This window comes from Peromyscus maniculatus, chromosome 15 (genome assembly GCF_049852395.1).
Source record: "Peromyscus maniculatus bairdii isolate BWxNUB_F1_BW_parent chromosome 15, HU_Pman_BW_mat_3.1, whole genome shotgun sequence".
Classification (NCBI taxonomy): Eukaryota; Metazoa; Chordata; class Mammalia; order Rodentia; family Cricetidae; genus Peromyscus; species Peromyscus maniculatus.
In genome coordinates, this window is record NC_134866.1 from 75,506,454 (window position 1) to 75,521,846 (window position 15,393).

At 41.0% G+C, this 15,393-nt stretch overlaps 1 long non-coding RNA gene across 2 annotated transcripts; it reads right to left on the reverse strand.

Annotated features, from left to right (window-relative positions):
• Positions 1 to 398: 398 nt before the first annotated feature.
• LOC107402316 (uncharacterized) lies at positions 399 to 8,154 on the reverse strand. Of its 2 annotated transcripts, none has more exons than XR_006064250.2 (3): positions 7,761 to 8,154; positions 5,078 to 5,241; positions 399 to 1,792 (listed from the first exon to the last, which is right to left on the reverse strand). It is a non-coding gene; the product is annotated as an uncharacterized LOC107402316 (long non-coding RNA). The 2 variants fall into 2 exon arrangements; XR_013044825.1 differs by lacking the exon at positions 399 to 1,792 and adding an exon at positions 3,563 to 4,348.
• Positions 8,155 to 15,393: the final 7,239 nt, after the last annotated feature.

Below are 15,393 nucleotides of genomic sequence, written 5' to 3' on the forward strand. Positions count from 1 at the left end.
ACAGTTGATTGGCTTGATCTGTTTGGGAGGCATCCAGGCAGTGGGACCGGGGCCTGTCCTCAGTGCATGAGCTGGCTGTTTGAAACCTGGGGCTTATACAGGGATGCTTGGCTCAGCCTAGGAGGAGGGGATTGGACCTGCCTGGACTGAGTCTACCAGATTGAACTCAATCCCCAGGGGAGTCTTTGCCCTGGAGGAGATGGGAATGGGGGTTGGGCTGGGAGGAAGGCGGGGGGGTGGGGGGGGGGTGGGGGGGGTGGGGGGGGGTGGGAGGGTGGGGGGGGGTGCGGGAGAGGAGAGGACTAGGGAATCCATGGCTGATATGTAAAATTAAATTATAAAATAAAAAATACAAAAAAAAAAGAATAAAAGAAGGTACCTTATTTGAAAAACGCCAGAAAATTTTATTTTGTGTGAAATAGGGAGAAATATACATTCATTCTTATGCGTGCTATAAGAAACTTTAGAAGGATAATAAATATAGAAACCATAAGTAATTATTTATGTCTATAAGGGAGATTAGGGACTGGGTATGCTGGGGCCAATGTTGAAAAGGAAATAATAATTCATATACATACACATACATACACACACATACCTTGATAGCATTCAGGATCTATACACGTACAGATGTGTAGTTCTACACCCACATAATCGCCCTTATAATCCTTCCTTCACTCGTATTTCATCCTATACCTTTATTCTCTCTCCTCCCACCCACTTACCCATCATCTATTATGTAGCCATCAACCCATCACATCTATTGTCATTCTTCATGACTTCCCTGAGATTACTCCTACTCTCATGTCACAAAACCTCACAGACACTCCTCAGTTCTTTAGTGACTCCACCTCTGGGCACCTTGGCTCCTCTGACGCAATCTTTCTCTTCCCCTCATCTCTCATCACACCTATTCTCTCACACTGTGGCCCGACCCCACTCTTCTCTGTTTTCCTTTGTACTTTTATCTTCCAAGTTTCTGCCTAAGACCTTGTCTCTCCACCTCTTGCTGTCAACATCTTCTTGTCATCTGGTGAAGTCTGACTTCTCCTTCATGCGTGCATGTGGATGCCATCTCTAGCTCGAGCGTGGGTGAGCTACTGGAATCCAGGACTGCTGTCGCAGCATTTTAATACCGTGTTACTCTTGCTTGTCTCCTTTCCTGCCTCAACTCTAAGTTTCTTCTGCTTTGCTCACCATTAATTCTCTATCACCCCCAAGACTTACTGCTTCCATGGTATAAGCTCCCAAAACTACACGTTGAATGAATGAACGAGCTGAGTATGGCTTACTACAGGAGGCCATAATATCCAAAGGACTTGGGGGGCATAAAGCATTAAGCAGTCCATTAAGGCATATAAAGAGGCCTGAAAGTAATCTTTTTTTTTAAAAAAAAAGGATTTTAAAATCATTATTATTTAAAATTATGTGTCTATGCATGACTATGGGTATGTACTGATGTAGTCTATCATCAGAGCTTGTCATAGTTAACAACCGCTATCAACTTGACACAAACGAGAGTCATTTGAAGGAGTCTCAATTGGGAGATTGCCCAGATCAGATTGGCTTGTGGCAGGATAAATGGATGATGTGGGAGGGCCCAGCCCACTGTGGGTGACGCTCCTCCTGGGAAGGTGGTCCTGAACTCTATCTATATTGTCTATGTCTATATATATGGCTGGTTGAGCAGAAAACCAGAAATCAAGCCCTAGGTAGGCAGCATTCCTCCATGGTCTTCGCTTCCGTTCTGCATGAGTTCCTGTCCTTGCTCACTTCAGTAATGGACTGCAACCTGTAAGATGAAATAAACACTTTATTCTCTACATTGTTTTCAGTCAGGGTTTTATTACAGCAACAGAAAGCTAATTAGGCCAGAAATTGGAACAAAGAACGGGGTCTTGCTGTGACAGACCTGACCATGCTGTTATTTGGAAGGATTGTGGAATTGTTTGGAATCCTGATCTGGAAAAGTCATTGAGTGCATAGAGCATAATGGGATGTATTCTGTGGGAGATTGGAAGGCAGGAATGTTGGGAGAATTGCAGATGATGGAGGCCTGGCTTGTGAAATTTCAAAACAAAGATACTATTGGGGCCACTTGTGAGATATATTTAAATTAGGAATTTCTGGAAGTGAAATCTTGTTTGCTTTACTAGGACAAGGGACTGTGGAGCTGAAATATCAGCTATGATTAATAAGAGACCAGCATCACCGACACAAAATCTTCTGGGAAGTATTTCTTCAGGGTTAGCACACAGAAGCTGTAGTTCAGGGGTGGGCCAAGGCTGCATCTCAAGTCGACAGCTAAATTTGTGAGTGTGTAAGTGTCTCCCACATGATGCTGGTTTTTTTGCAACATGAAAGTTGCAGGATTTAAAGGGTCATGGAGAGAAGCTGAGGCTTGACACCATGATCAAGGTAGGGGCCAGAAAAGCCTTGGTTATAGTGGAGACCTTAGCGTATTGGAGATGTCAGGACTATGGCTTGATCACCAAGGACAGCGGCAGCTGTGGCATGAATTCTCTTAGAGCCTGGGAGACAAGCTGTGTGCTGTGGGTGGCAGAGTTGGAGAAGTGAAACTGTCCAAACCCTTTGGAGCCCAGAACATCATGAGTGAATTCTAGATGTCGGATACTGAGATTTTTATGTAGTCAGATTTTGGTTTTGCTTTGATCTTATTGTAACTGTGCTCTGGTTCTGCCTTCTTGGAATAAGATAGTATATAATTTGTTTTTTTACTTTTATAGAAGACTGTAGTTGGTAGACTTTGTATTTTAAAAGAAAACTTGGACTTTTAAAGTGTTGAAAATTGTAATGACTGTGGGACTTTTTAAAAGTTGGTCTGTGTTTTATACTGTGATACTAATATTAACATGAGATCTTGGGAAAAGAAAGGGAAGGTTATGGTTTAACACTAGTGTGTTTGTATGTCAAGTTGACAAGGAGTGACGTGTTCTGGTTAGCTACAGCTGTCACCTTGACACAGCCCTGAATAATTCGAAGGCGTCTCAGTTGAGGAGTTGCTCAGATCAGATCGCTTTGTGGCCATGTCCATGAGGAATTGTCTTGACTAGTGATTGATGTGGAAGGGCCCAAACTACTGTGGGTGGTGCCACCCCTTGGCAGGTGGTCCTTATCTGTATAAAATAGGTAGTTGAGCAGAGAACCAGAACCTGACAGTAAGCAGTGCCCCTCCAATGGTCCCTGCCTCAGTTCCTGCGTGATCTTCTGCCTTGACTTCCTTGATGATGGACTGTAAACCTGTAAGATGAAGTAAACTCTTTCCTCCCCAGATTGTTTTTGGCCAGTGTGTTATTACAGCAACAGAAAACAAACCAGAGCAGATCCATGGGAGCTGGAGTGAGAAGCAGTTATGAGCCATCCAAACATGAGCACTGGGAGCTGAACTCTGGTCCTCTTAAGAGCAGTAAGGACTCTTAACCCTTGAGTCCTCGCTCCAGTCCCATACTCAGGAGTAGACACAGGAAGAATTACATTAGATATACAGAATTAGATTATAGAATTTATTCACAGTGGATAAATCGATTGATGTTTTCCACTGTTTCACTTCTTAAGTGAAGCATATCAACAAAAGGGCCATTTTCCAGATCCACACTGGTGGGTACATAGCAGAGCTTCTAAGTCAAATACTAAATATTCCTTTGCCGAGAAGTCGTGCATTGTGCTTGCTTTATCATTGCTGAAGTTAAAGAGGAGCATGAGTGCTTGGCTCCATGAGAAGACAGAAGAATCTTATGTTTGGATGCCACCATGGACCCACATTTTATGTCCTGGGTGAGGCTGCTATCTCACACTATTTCTCGTGGCATGTACAGTTGTCACACTATGCTTACAGAATGTGACTGTGTCACTGTTGATTTTTGTCTCTAAGACAGCTCAAAAATTGAGGAACCACACCTCCAGACAGAGGGCAAGAACAACCTGACCAATGCACAGTATTGATTGTCATTACAATTGATGGGAAGAAGATAATAAAATCCTATGAAGTCTCTTTTTGTTGTTGTTGTTCTTTTTTTCTTTGTTTTGTCTTTTGAAGTAGGTCTCACCCAGGCTAGCCTCCAACTTAACCTTGAACTTCTGATCCTCCTGCCTCCACCTTCTGAGAGCTGAGATTATAGGCATGTACCAACACACCCACTTTATGTGGTTCTGGGGTAGAATCCAAGGCTTCATACATGCTAGGCATGCACTCTACCAACAAAGCTATATTCCAGCCCAGTCTCTGTCATTTGATTCTCCAGCTTCTGTCTTATTGGGTCAAAAGAGTCAGAATATGGTTTTGACCACAGAAGAGAGGCATCTTTCATTCTTGCATGTTACAGAAGACCTTACATAAAAGGCAAAAATCAAGAGAGAACAATGAAAAGTTTGGGCTGTGTAGATGCTATAGCTCTAATACAATTTACTTAGTAAATCCCCTTTTATAATTATATATCATTTCATTCTGTGCCTTTATAGAACCCTGAGTAACACACTCTGCCTTCCTTGACGTTAATTCAACATTATCTCTGAAATATGTAAATGTCACATCTTCTGGGAAGAGGGGTAGCTCTCAAACCCTTTAATGCAAACATTTAATGCAGCACCTTTACATACAAGGTACTTTAGAGAGTTGTGTGGGGTACCAACAAGAAGTAACTCCCCTAATTTTCAGTTCAGGTAGAAGGCAGATATAGTTTAGAAAAAGGCAAAGGCCATAATTGAAACACATAGTTGAAACATATTGTTTAGGCACTATAGCATGGCTCCCATATACTTCAGACCATATGGGCACATGTGTTAGCTCTGCTACATTCCAGTTGTCAGTCGCTGGACAAGTCCTCTGATTCATCATAACACTGATTTTTTTTTTTGTTTTTTTGTTTTTTTGTTTTTTTCGAGACAGGGTTTCTCTGTGTAGCTTTGCGCCTTTCCTGGAGCTCACTTGGTAGCCCAGGCTGGCCTCGAACTCACAGAGATCCGCCTGGCTCTGCCTCCCGAGTGCTGGGATTAAAGGTGTGCGCCACCACGCCCGGCATAACACTGATTTTTAAAAGGGGTTAATAGTAAACCTTACCCATCTCAGAACATCGTTTAGAGATGAAGTTGGGAAGATGTCATAGAGCACTTGGCATAGTGACTATCGTATGGCGAGCTGTTCATAGGTGTTAACTACATGTGCAATGTGTAACATCAACAAAGTTGTGATCCAGAGTCCTTCTGGATGGTAGAGCAAGTGACCTGAAATAGAAAGACATCCTCTATGCACTGAAGTCCTGTGTTTTCATTGGTGTGTATTCAAGACAATGGGTTTCTTTATGGCATTTTCATTTGTCTAGAATATCATGTATTTTGTTCGTATTGGCCACTCCTTCCTCCTTTTTGTCTCTCTCCTTTCCTTTTTACTTCTACTTTCATGTTATATGTTGGGGCCACAGACATTCTTGTACTCACAGAGAAGCACTAAGAGAATCAGGGGATGTTAATCATGCAGGGGTGTCTCCTCCCTAATGGAGGAGATAAAAATCAAATGCCTGCATTCCATCCAGAAAGCTGAGTGTGGATTTTATTAAGGACCTGGTGATCTTTTTGCTATCTGTGGAGACCGGCCTCACCCACCTTTTGCAGTAGAGGCAGACCTCACCCAAATTCCCCAGAATGATTACCCCAGACTCTTCCCTCCCTAGACCATTACCTATCCTTAGGGGAGATGCCACAAGTACTTTATGGCCTGCTGACCTCTATGCTACTGGATTCTAGGCCTTTTATCTATAGAACCCACCCTCATGGTCACATCTTAAGGAGTTTCTATGTAGTCACACCTAGAATTTACTGTACACCTAGAATTGTATAACTGATTGTTGCCTGGAAATCTTATCCCAAACTGTACTTTGTTTTAAATATGCAGACAATGAACCGCCCGAAGTCTAATCCAGGTTGACAAAGTCAATGACAAAGGGTTGTCGTTCTCATCTCTGGATCACTGCCTACATTGACGCCTACCTGAAAGTTTCCCCTCAGTTTTATATATCTCTTACAACAGAACTTGAAGTTTTTTTTGTTGTTTTGTTTTTAGTTTTTTTTTTTTTTTTGAGACAGATCTCACTCAGGCTGGCCTCAAACTTAGGATATAGAAGAGGATAAACTTAAACTTCTCCACCTTTTCGGAGATGAGATTACAGGCATGTATCAACACATCCATTTTATGTGGTGCTGGGGTGGAATCCAAGGCTTCATGCATGCTAGGCAAGTACTCTACCAACTGTTACTAGCAGGGACTTGTGTGTGTGTGTGTGTGTATGTGTGTGTATGTACATATATGTATATATACACACTATGTATGCCTTTATGTCACATATATTAAGATAAGGCTATAGGGGAGGGAGGGCAGCTGGGTGGAGACATAGACTATACAACCACTGGCAGATGTAGAGTGACTGTAGAGGAAGGAGCGTCCAGGAGAAGTAGAAGAAAATGAGATCGCTGGCCTGAAAACTGACTCATCTCCTTGGCTGCTTAGTCTCTGGTCTGGGCTATATCCCTGGCTGCTTTTACATCGTCGTGCTCCTCTCTCTCTCTCTCTCTCTCTCTCTCTCTCTCTCTCTCTCTCTCTCTCTCTCTCTCTCTCTAAGACTTTATTTTTTTATTTTACATACCAACCACAGATCCCTCTCTCTTTCCTGCTCCCATTCCCCTGTCTCCTCCCCCTCCTCCCTCCTCCAACAAGGTAAGGCCTCCTCCCACCGCTCTTCTCTTATGGGCCCCCAGTTCCCACAAATTTCAGAAGAGAGTCATTTTAGTATGTTCTCATTTCTAAATTTAAAACTGGAAGATTATCTGTTATCTATGTACACAAAAGTATTGCTGATATTTATCTGCAACTCCGTTGTGAAAGATTTTCACTTTCCACGGTACATTTTCTGTAACAGCTGAATTAAAAAAAAATGAAAACCTATTTTATTTTTATGATAAGAAGACTAAAGAGGCCTTTAGGAATCCACTAAGCTCATCCGCTTCCACAGGAGGAAGCTCACAACAGGCCTGAGATTCAGGGCTGAGCGGCTCTGAGCTTTGAGGAAAACCAGTTACCAGATACAAAGCTGGTAACTTTGTCAGCCCTGCCTCCTGGGGCAATGCTATCAGACAGGTCGCTTCCTCTTTGCTCCATGGTTTCCTCTACTGTCACCTATCAGGTGACGCATAAGGACATCAGGGTTCAAAATTGGGGGAAATGGGCCAGGCGGTGGTGGCGCACGCCTTTAATCCCAGCACTCGGGAGGCAGAGCCAGGCGGATCGCTATGAGTTCGAGGCCAGCCTGGGCTACCAAGTGAGCTCCAGGAAAGGCGCAAAGCTACGCAGAGAAACCCTGTCTCGAAAAACCTAAATAAATAAATAAATAAATTGGGGGAAATGTTACCATATCAGCATTAAAGAAAGTGTTTGAGGTGGGTGTGGTGACCCACTCCTACAATCCCAGCTGAGGCAGGAACTTACTGTAAGTTTGAGGTCAGCCTGAGCTACACAGTGAGCTCCAGGGCAGCCTGAGCTACAGATTGAGGCCCTGTCACAAACAAACAGATGAACAGATCATAAAAGGATGAGGGGGGAGTGTTTAAAAAAAGCACTAATAATGTCTCAGACATAAGAAAGGTGAACAAGCTTAAAAACATCTAAGAATATAGAATAGAGTAGTGAAAGCTATTGTACCCTGGACGTGAGACACCCCCCCACAAAGAGACCACCAGAGACACAAACTCACCGAAATGAAAAAGCAAGGTTTATTGGAGCAGTTCAAGCAGCATAGCGGGGACCTCATCAAGCACACCGACGCAGCGGAGGCTAGAGGAGGTGCCCGCCCCTCTGCAAGCTCAGTTTTTAAAGGCAAAAACCACAAGGTTACATCAGTTAGGGGAGCTAGTATGGGTACATTTCTGATTGGCTCAAGTTTTAGGGGCTTTCCAAAATTTCTGTGTTATCTTACTTTGCAGTTTTGACCAGTTGTCAAACTTTATAGACTATCCCCGGCGTTGGGGCATTCTGTGGTTAATCAGTTGCTACCAGATAGTCCTTCAAACATCCTGACTTTGTACTTTTGACCATCTCTGGCATTGGGGCATTCTGTGGTTAATCAGTTGCTACCAGATAGTCCTTCAAAGATCCTGACTTTGTACTTTTGAGTTCCTGGGACCTATGTCAGCAGCTCTGAGAATTTCGAAACTCAGGCCTAATTCAAGTTGGGGTGAGGGACTTGCTTGAAATGGGGGTGTTTTGGTTCTTCAAAAGCAACTTACTAATGAGGGCTAACAAACATAGCATTGATAAACAGTTCTGAAATAAATTAGGTGGTTTGTATTTTCCTTAGAGATCACAAGTACAAACACATAGGAATGAAACACCCCATCAATCCCTGCTTGTCTCTGGCAATTAGAAGGAAGGCTGTGGATTGAGGAGGAAGGGATGATGAACCTAAAGTAACATGAAGGAGGCAGGATCTTCTTAGGAAACTGACTTGTCTCTTCTGGGCTTCTTGACTCACATTTCCCGTCCTTCATCCCTCCCTCCCCCCTCCCTCCCCCTCCCCTCCCTCCCTCCCTCCCTCCCTTCCTTCCTTCCATCCATCCTTCCTTTTTGTCAAGCTGATGTGGGCATGAGTTTGTTCTTTTTACATATTATCTAGATGGTATCTAACTATATCTCTTGACATACCAAATATAGGAGTAAGAAAAATAAAATATTAAGACTAACCTCTGTGTGATCCCTTTCATTAAAAGTCCCACATTTCATTAGGAATTTGTATCACTTTTCTATATCTGAATAATAAATCAACATGGACTTTGTAGCTTATTTATTTTCTCGCAGCTCTATAGTTCAGAAGTCTGGGTGAGATTCAGCTGGAGTCTCTCCTTGGGGGTCTCATAAGACTAAAATCAAAGAGTCAGGCATTGTAGAGGCTCCTACTGCAGTGTGGGGCCCTCTTCTTTGGCCTTTTAAGTTAGAATTCTGTCCTTGGAGTTGTATGACTAGGTTCCTGGATTTCTTGCTGGCCAGTAGGTGGAGGACATTTTCAGCTCCTACAGCCTGCGTGCTCTTTCCTGCTGTGTGGCCATCTCTGTAACACACCAGTTTGTATTGTTAGGGTCAGTGGGATGGCTGTCGCCTAACATTCTTCTGCATTCTTGGATCTCTTCTTTCAGAGGGGCTCGTCTGATATGTCCATACTTATCAGGACAATCTTCATTTCGATGAATAAAAAGGAACTGATTAGGGATGTGAATTATATCTGAAAGAAATCCCTTTTGGCATGTAATTATAACATTCACAAATTCTTCCCAAACTTCAGGGTAAATGTTTATGAAAAGCACATTTAGTATAAAACAAGACTATCAGGGTCTTCTCAAAATTCTACCTATAACTATCCTTTGACCTTAGCTCTTTCCTTTCCTCTCAGATGCAAACTATATTGGGCCAGTGAGATGGCTCAGAGGGCAAAGGTGCATGCCACCAAGCCTGATGACCTGAGTTCAATCCCTGAGACCTACATGGTATAAGGAAAACTGACTCTTTCTGACTTCCATATACATGCTGTGGCACCTACATGTCCACACACATAAACACATGCATACAAATAAAAAAGTAAAATACAATAAAAAATTCAACATACGTATATATTCACCTTTCTAAAGTTATCCTAGGTATATCATACCAGTAAAGTATTAACTTGATAGCTTAAATATCACTATCTTAAAGTAAAACCTCTCCACTTAGAGTATCTCAGAACTACAGTTTTACTAGGCTATGATACTTCATTAACTCCAATTTGTTATATGTAATTTCACTTAATGGTAGATTGCCACTGCATACCTAGCTTTTATGGGCAACATAACATCTAGTTTCTGGTGGTACCATCCAACTCAGATTTCAAAATCACTTGACCTATAAGCAATTAGCCTATTGCAGAATCCAGTAGCAAGCCAAGAGTCTATTTCTCAAAGGGATAGTCATACACTATAGAGGGCATGGGTTTTCTCCCAATCTCTAGAAATGTTTTCCAAATCTATCAGCACCTGAAAGAGACTCTAATAGATACTTGGAGTGTCATGGTCATTAGTATCGAGTTCATGAGGCCTAAGTGAAAGAGAAACTTGTTCTGTAAAATAGATTTATCACCTACATTCTAGTTTCATTTCTATTGTGATAAAACACCATGACAAAAAGTGATTTAGATGAGAATCAGGTTTATTTCAGTTTATAATTCCAGGTTACAGTCCATCATCGAGGGCAAATCAAGACAGGAACTTCAAACAGCTAGTTACATCATATCCACAGTTAAAAAGCAGAGAGAAACGAATACTTGTATGCTTGTTTGTGAATGCTTGGCTAGACCTCTCCACTCTTATACAGTTCAGGACCCCCTTCCTAGGGAATGGTGTCACCCAGAGTGGGCTAGGTCTTCTCACATCAATTGATGAAGGCAGTCCCACATAGACATGTCTACAGGACAATCCAATGTAGACAATCCCTCATTGAGAGTTTCTTCCCACGTGATCGATCCTATATTGTATCAAGTTGACAATTAAAGATAACCTTCATAACCTACTCAAAGATGACAGACAATATATAAGAAACAAACACCCCCTGTGCTGACTAGTTTTTTATATCAACTTGACACAGGGTAGAGCTATTTTGGATGAGGGAAACTTAAGTGAGAAAATTCCCTGATCAGATTGACTTGTTAGAAAGCTCATGGTGCATTTTCTTGATTGATGATTGATGTGGGAGGCTCCAGCTCACTGAGGGCAGTTGTCACCCCTGAACTGGTGGTCCTGAGTTCTACAAGAAAGCAGGCTGAGAAAGCCATGAGGAGCAGGCCAGGAAGCAGCAACTTTTCTTTGGCTTCTGGATTAGTTTCTGCCTCCGGGTTCCTGCCCTGACTTCCCACAGTGATGAACTGTGATGTGAATCAGTATGCTGAAATAAACCCTTTCCTCCCCAAGTTGTTTTTGATTGTGGTGTTTTATGACAGCATTTGAAAAGTAGCAAAGACACTCTCACCCCCAGTTCCCACAGGAAACAAGCAAAACAACGAGAACAAAAACGTAGAAAACTAGTTGAGCCAGGAAAAATAAGAGCCTTCTACCCTGTATCTTGTTTCAATGTCCACAAGAAATTCAGTCCAGAGGATGCTAAAACAGCCTGATTCTATAAGTTATACAAGTCTTTTTTTTCCCCAGTAGAAATGGGTAGTTGAAAATTTCAGTCAACTTAAGTGCTAGTGACAAAAATTTTAAAAAGGAAATTTTCCCAGTCATTTAGCAAATAGATCTCCGTAGCAAACCTCATGTTACTTATCTTCTAGGTCAAATCTGTCTTCTCAAGGTACCTAGAGAACTTGCTGTGTCCCATACGCCGGATAATAAACATAATTAGGGGGATGGTACAGTGTGGTGTTTCATAGAATCCAAGACAATCAAGATTTCTACTAATTTTGGCAGAGAACGGGCGAGTCAACAAAGCCCTGAGCAAGACTGAGGGGTCCAGCATGTCCTGACAAATAAAAGCAAAGCATGTCTTGCAGCCCTCATAGATTAGGAAAGAAGCATTCTTCATGTCAATAGATGCGTACCAGCAGTGGCTCTGTCGCCAAAATTCCTTCCCTGGGGGAGATGTCAACCTCCTCTCAAGATCCTAATGACAAAGCCAGGCAAAATTCCACAAAAACTTTACCCTAGGGTACAAATGAGCTTATTAGTCCTTACAGGGCAGTGAGTGAGGGGTTATAGGAAGGAACATGGGCAACTGGAGGCCCACAAAAGTTTCCTAGTGAGATCTGAGCTTGCTTTACCCAGCAGGGCTGAATTAGAGGATTGCTTGACCATGTGCATGGTTTCTAGGGGATTGGAAGGGTCTACACTTGGCTGAGCCAGGCGGAGGTCTTTTGCTCTACTCCTTGGCATTCCTGTAAATAGCCCTTTAGAAGAGACAGGAGGAGCCAGTGGATAAGGATCCAGGCCCTCCTGAGGCTATCCTATATTTCTATCTGTTTTTCTCCTCTCTATCCTTCTATCTAAAATCTCTTATCCCTCTCTCCTCAAGAGCACCCTGGGGTGGAATGTGGGAGCCAGTCTCCCAACTAGCCTCCCACAAGCAACCTTACAGAAGCTGCAATAGAAGGTCTGCTTCCAGCATGGATGCTGGGTCCCCTACAGCTGCTTAGTTGGAGGGTTTTTAATCACGGAAATCTTTTCTGCATCAGTTGAAATGATCAGGTGATTTCCGTACTTAAGTCCATTTATAAGACAAATTATGTTTGTTATTTATGTGTGTTGACTAATCCTTACACCCCTGCCTGGAATGAAGCCAGCGTGATCATACTCTTTGGCATGTCCTCTTGAATGTGGTTTGCAAGTATTTTTCCTGAGAATTTTCACATCGTTGGTCATGAGGGAGACTGGCCTGTGTTTTTATTCTTGTTAGATTTTTAGCTGGTTTGGGTAATAGAGTAATTCTGGCTTCATTAAAAACGTTTGGAGCTGGGCATTTAATCTAAGCCCTTGGGAGGCAGAGGGAAGCAGATTTCTGTGAATTCTAGGCCAGCCAAAGCTACACAGAGAGACCTTGTCCAAAAAATAATAAATAAATAAATAAATAAATAAATAAATAAATAAATAAATAAATAAATAAATAAATGCTTTGGAAGTGTTCCTTCCTTTTCTATTTTATAAAACAACTTGAGTAGTATTTGTGTTAGTTCTTCTTTGAAGCTCTGATAGAATTCTGCACTGAATCCACTAGGATATTTTAAATTACAGCTTCTACCTCATTGATTGAAACATATTCATTTAAATTATTTACTTCATCTTTGCTTAACTCTGGTAAGGTCATTTGTATCTAAAAATTCATTTCTCTTTTAGATACTCCAATTTAGTAGTATATGAATATTTAAACTACATCCTTACGATTTTTTTTAAGCTGGAAGGCTTTTAATTACTATTACAGTCTCCTCATCTGTTATTGGTCTGTTCAGGTTGTTGACTTCTTGACTTACTTTTGGTGGTTTGGCTGAATCTGGAAATTATTTCTTTTAGGTTTTTGGTTTAATGGGATACAGATTTTTAAATACTCCTTCATAATATTCTGATTATTTATTATTATTATTATTATTATGTGTCTGTTGTAATTTTTTTTTTGCTCATCTACGATTCTGTTAATTTTGGTACTTCCTTTTTTTTTTTTTGTAAGCTGGCATAAGGATCTGACAGTCTTGTTTATCTTCCTAAAGAACCAGCTCTTAGCCAGGCGGTGGTGGCACACTCCTTTAATCCCAACACTCGGGAGGCAGAGCCAGGTGGATCTCTGAGAGTTCAAGGCCAGCCTGGTCTACAGAGAGAGATCCAGGACAGGCACCAAAACTACACAGAGAAAGCCTGTCTAGAAAAACAAAACAAACAAACGAAAGAGTCAGCTCTTAGATTAATTGATTCTTTGTATTGTTTCCTTGCTTTCCATTTGATGGATTCCTGCTCTGATTTTTTTTATTATTTCTTTCCGTTAATTGGGTTTAGATTTGGTTTGTTCTTGTCTTTCTATCATTGTCATTTATTTTCTGATTTTTTAATGCTAGGCACTTAGAGGTATAAATTTTCCTTGTAGGGCTGCTTTCAATGTGTACCAGAGGCTTTTGTTATGTTGTGTTTTCACTTTCAATTGTTCCAGGGAATTATTTTTTTGAGACAGGGTTTCTCTGTGTAACAATCCTGCTGTAGAGCAGGCTGGCCTCAAACTCAGAGACCTGCCTGCCTCTGCCTCTCAAGTACATGTGCCACCACTACCCAGCACCAGGAAACTTTTTATTTCTTGATTTCCTCTTTGACCCATTCATCGGTCAGCAATGAGTTGTTCAATTTCTGTAAGTTTTTTTATTTACTGGAGATTTGTTTGCTATCAATTTCAGTTTTATTGCTTTGTGGTCGTATCAGCTGCAAGGGAAGATTTTCCTCTTTTTTGAATTTGTAAAGATGTGTTTTGTGTCCCAGGATGTGGTCCATTTAGAAAAGCTTCTGTGTGACACTAAATAGAATGTGTTTGGTGTTTGGGTGGAATATTTTGTAGATATCAAATGATTTATGCATAATGCAATTAATTCTGATGTTTATCTGTTTGTTTTTTTGTCTAGGTAATCTGTCTATTGGAAAAAGTGCAGTACTGAAATCATCTAATATTAGTGTATTTATGTTAATCTGTATCTTTAAATCCAGTTGTAGATTTTTTTTTTTTAAATGAAATTGGTTGTCCCAGAGTTTGGTTCACATATGGGGTAGTAATGTCTTCTCGGTTAAGTACTCCCTTGATTACAGTGAAGTATCCATCTTTATTTTTGGGCAGTTTTAGTTTGAAGTCCATTTTGTCAGATATAGGATAGCTATGCTTGCTTGCTTCCTGGTCCCACTTGATTGGAGTACTTTTGCCCATTCTTTTATTCTAAGCAGTGCTTATCTTAAAAGCTAATGTGTTTCTTGTAGACAACAGATACGTGGACTTTGTTTCTTGATCCAATTAGTGAGGCTTTGTCTTCTGACTGGAGAATTAAGCCCACAGATATTTAAAGTTATTATTGAAATATATATGTGTGTGTGTGTGTGTGTGTGTGTGTGTGTGTGTGTGTGTGTGTGTTTTAATCATGGTCATTGTGTTGTTGACTTTTGTTATTGTTGTTTGTATTCTCATCGGTACCTGTGTTTTAATAATTATGGTTTCTTATTTATTTCTACAGTCTCTCTGCTATGTTCATTCCTCCATTCAGACTAAAATAATACTCTTGTGTTTTCTTTAGGTTCGGTTTATTGGATACAACAAATTTGAGGGTGTTGACATCACAGGGAGTTTTTCTTTCTCTTTCAATTATGTAGGATAGTTTTGCTGGGTATATTAGTGTAGCTTGGTCATCATAGTCTTTTAGGACTTGAAATGCATTGCTCTAGGCTCTTCTGCCTTTCAAAATTTCCATTGAGAAATCAGCCCTCATTCTGTTGGATTTCCCTTTATATGTGACTTGTGTTATTTCTCTCAAAATGTTCAGTAATTTTATTTGTTATGTATACTTAGTGTTTTAACTCTGATGTACCACGGGGATTTTCTTTTCTGATCTTGTCTATTTTGTGTTCTGTGTGCCTTTTGTATCTGTATGGATATCTGTATTTCCTTAGTTTAATGAAGTTTTCTTCTATGATCTTGTTGAAGATCTGGTCTATGCCATTGACTTTGGGAGTCTTTCCCTCAACTATGTGCATAATTTGAAGGTTTTTTTTTTCATGGTGTCTCACATTTCCTATATGTTCCCTTCCTGTGCTATTTAAAATTTTTCATATTCCTTGATTATTTGGTTTAGATACTCT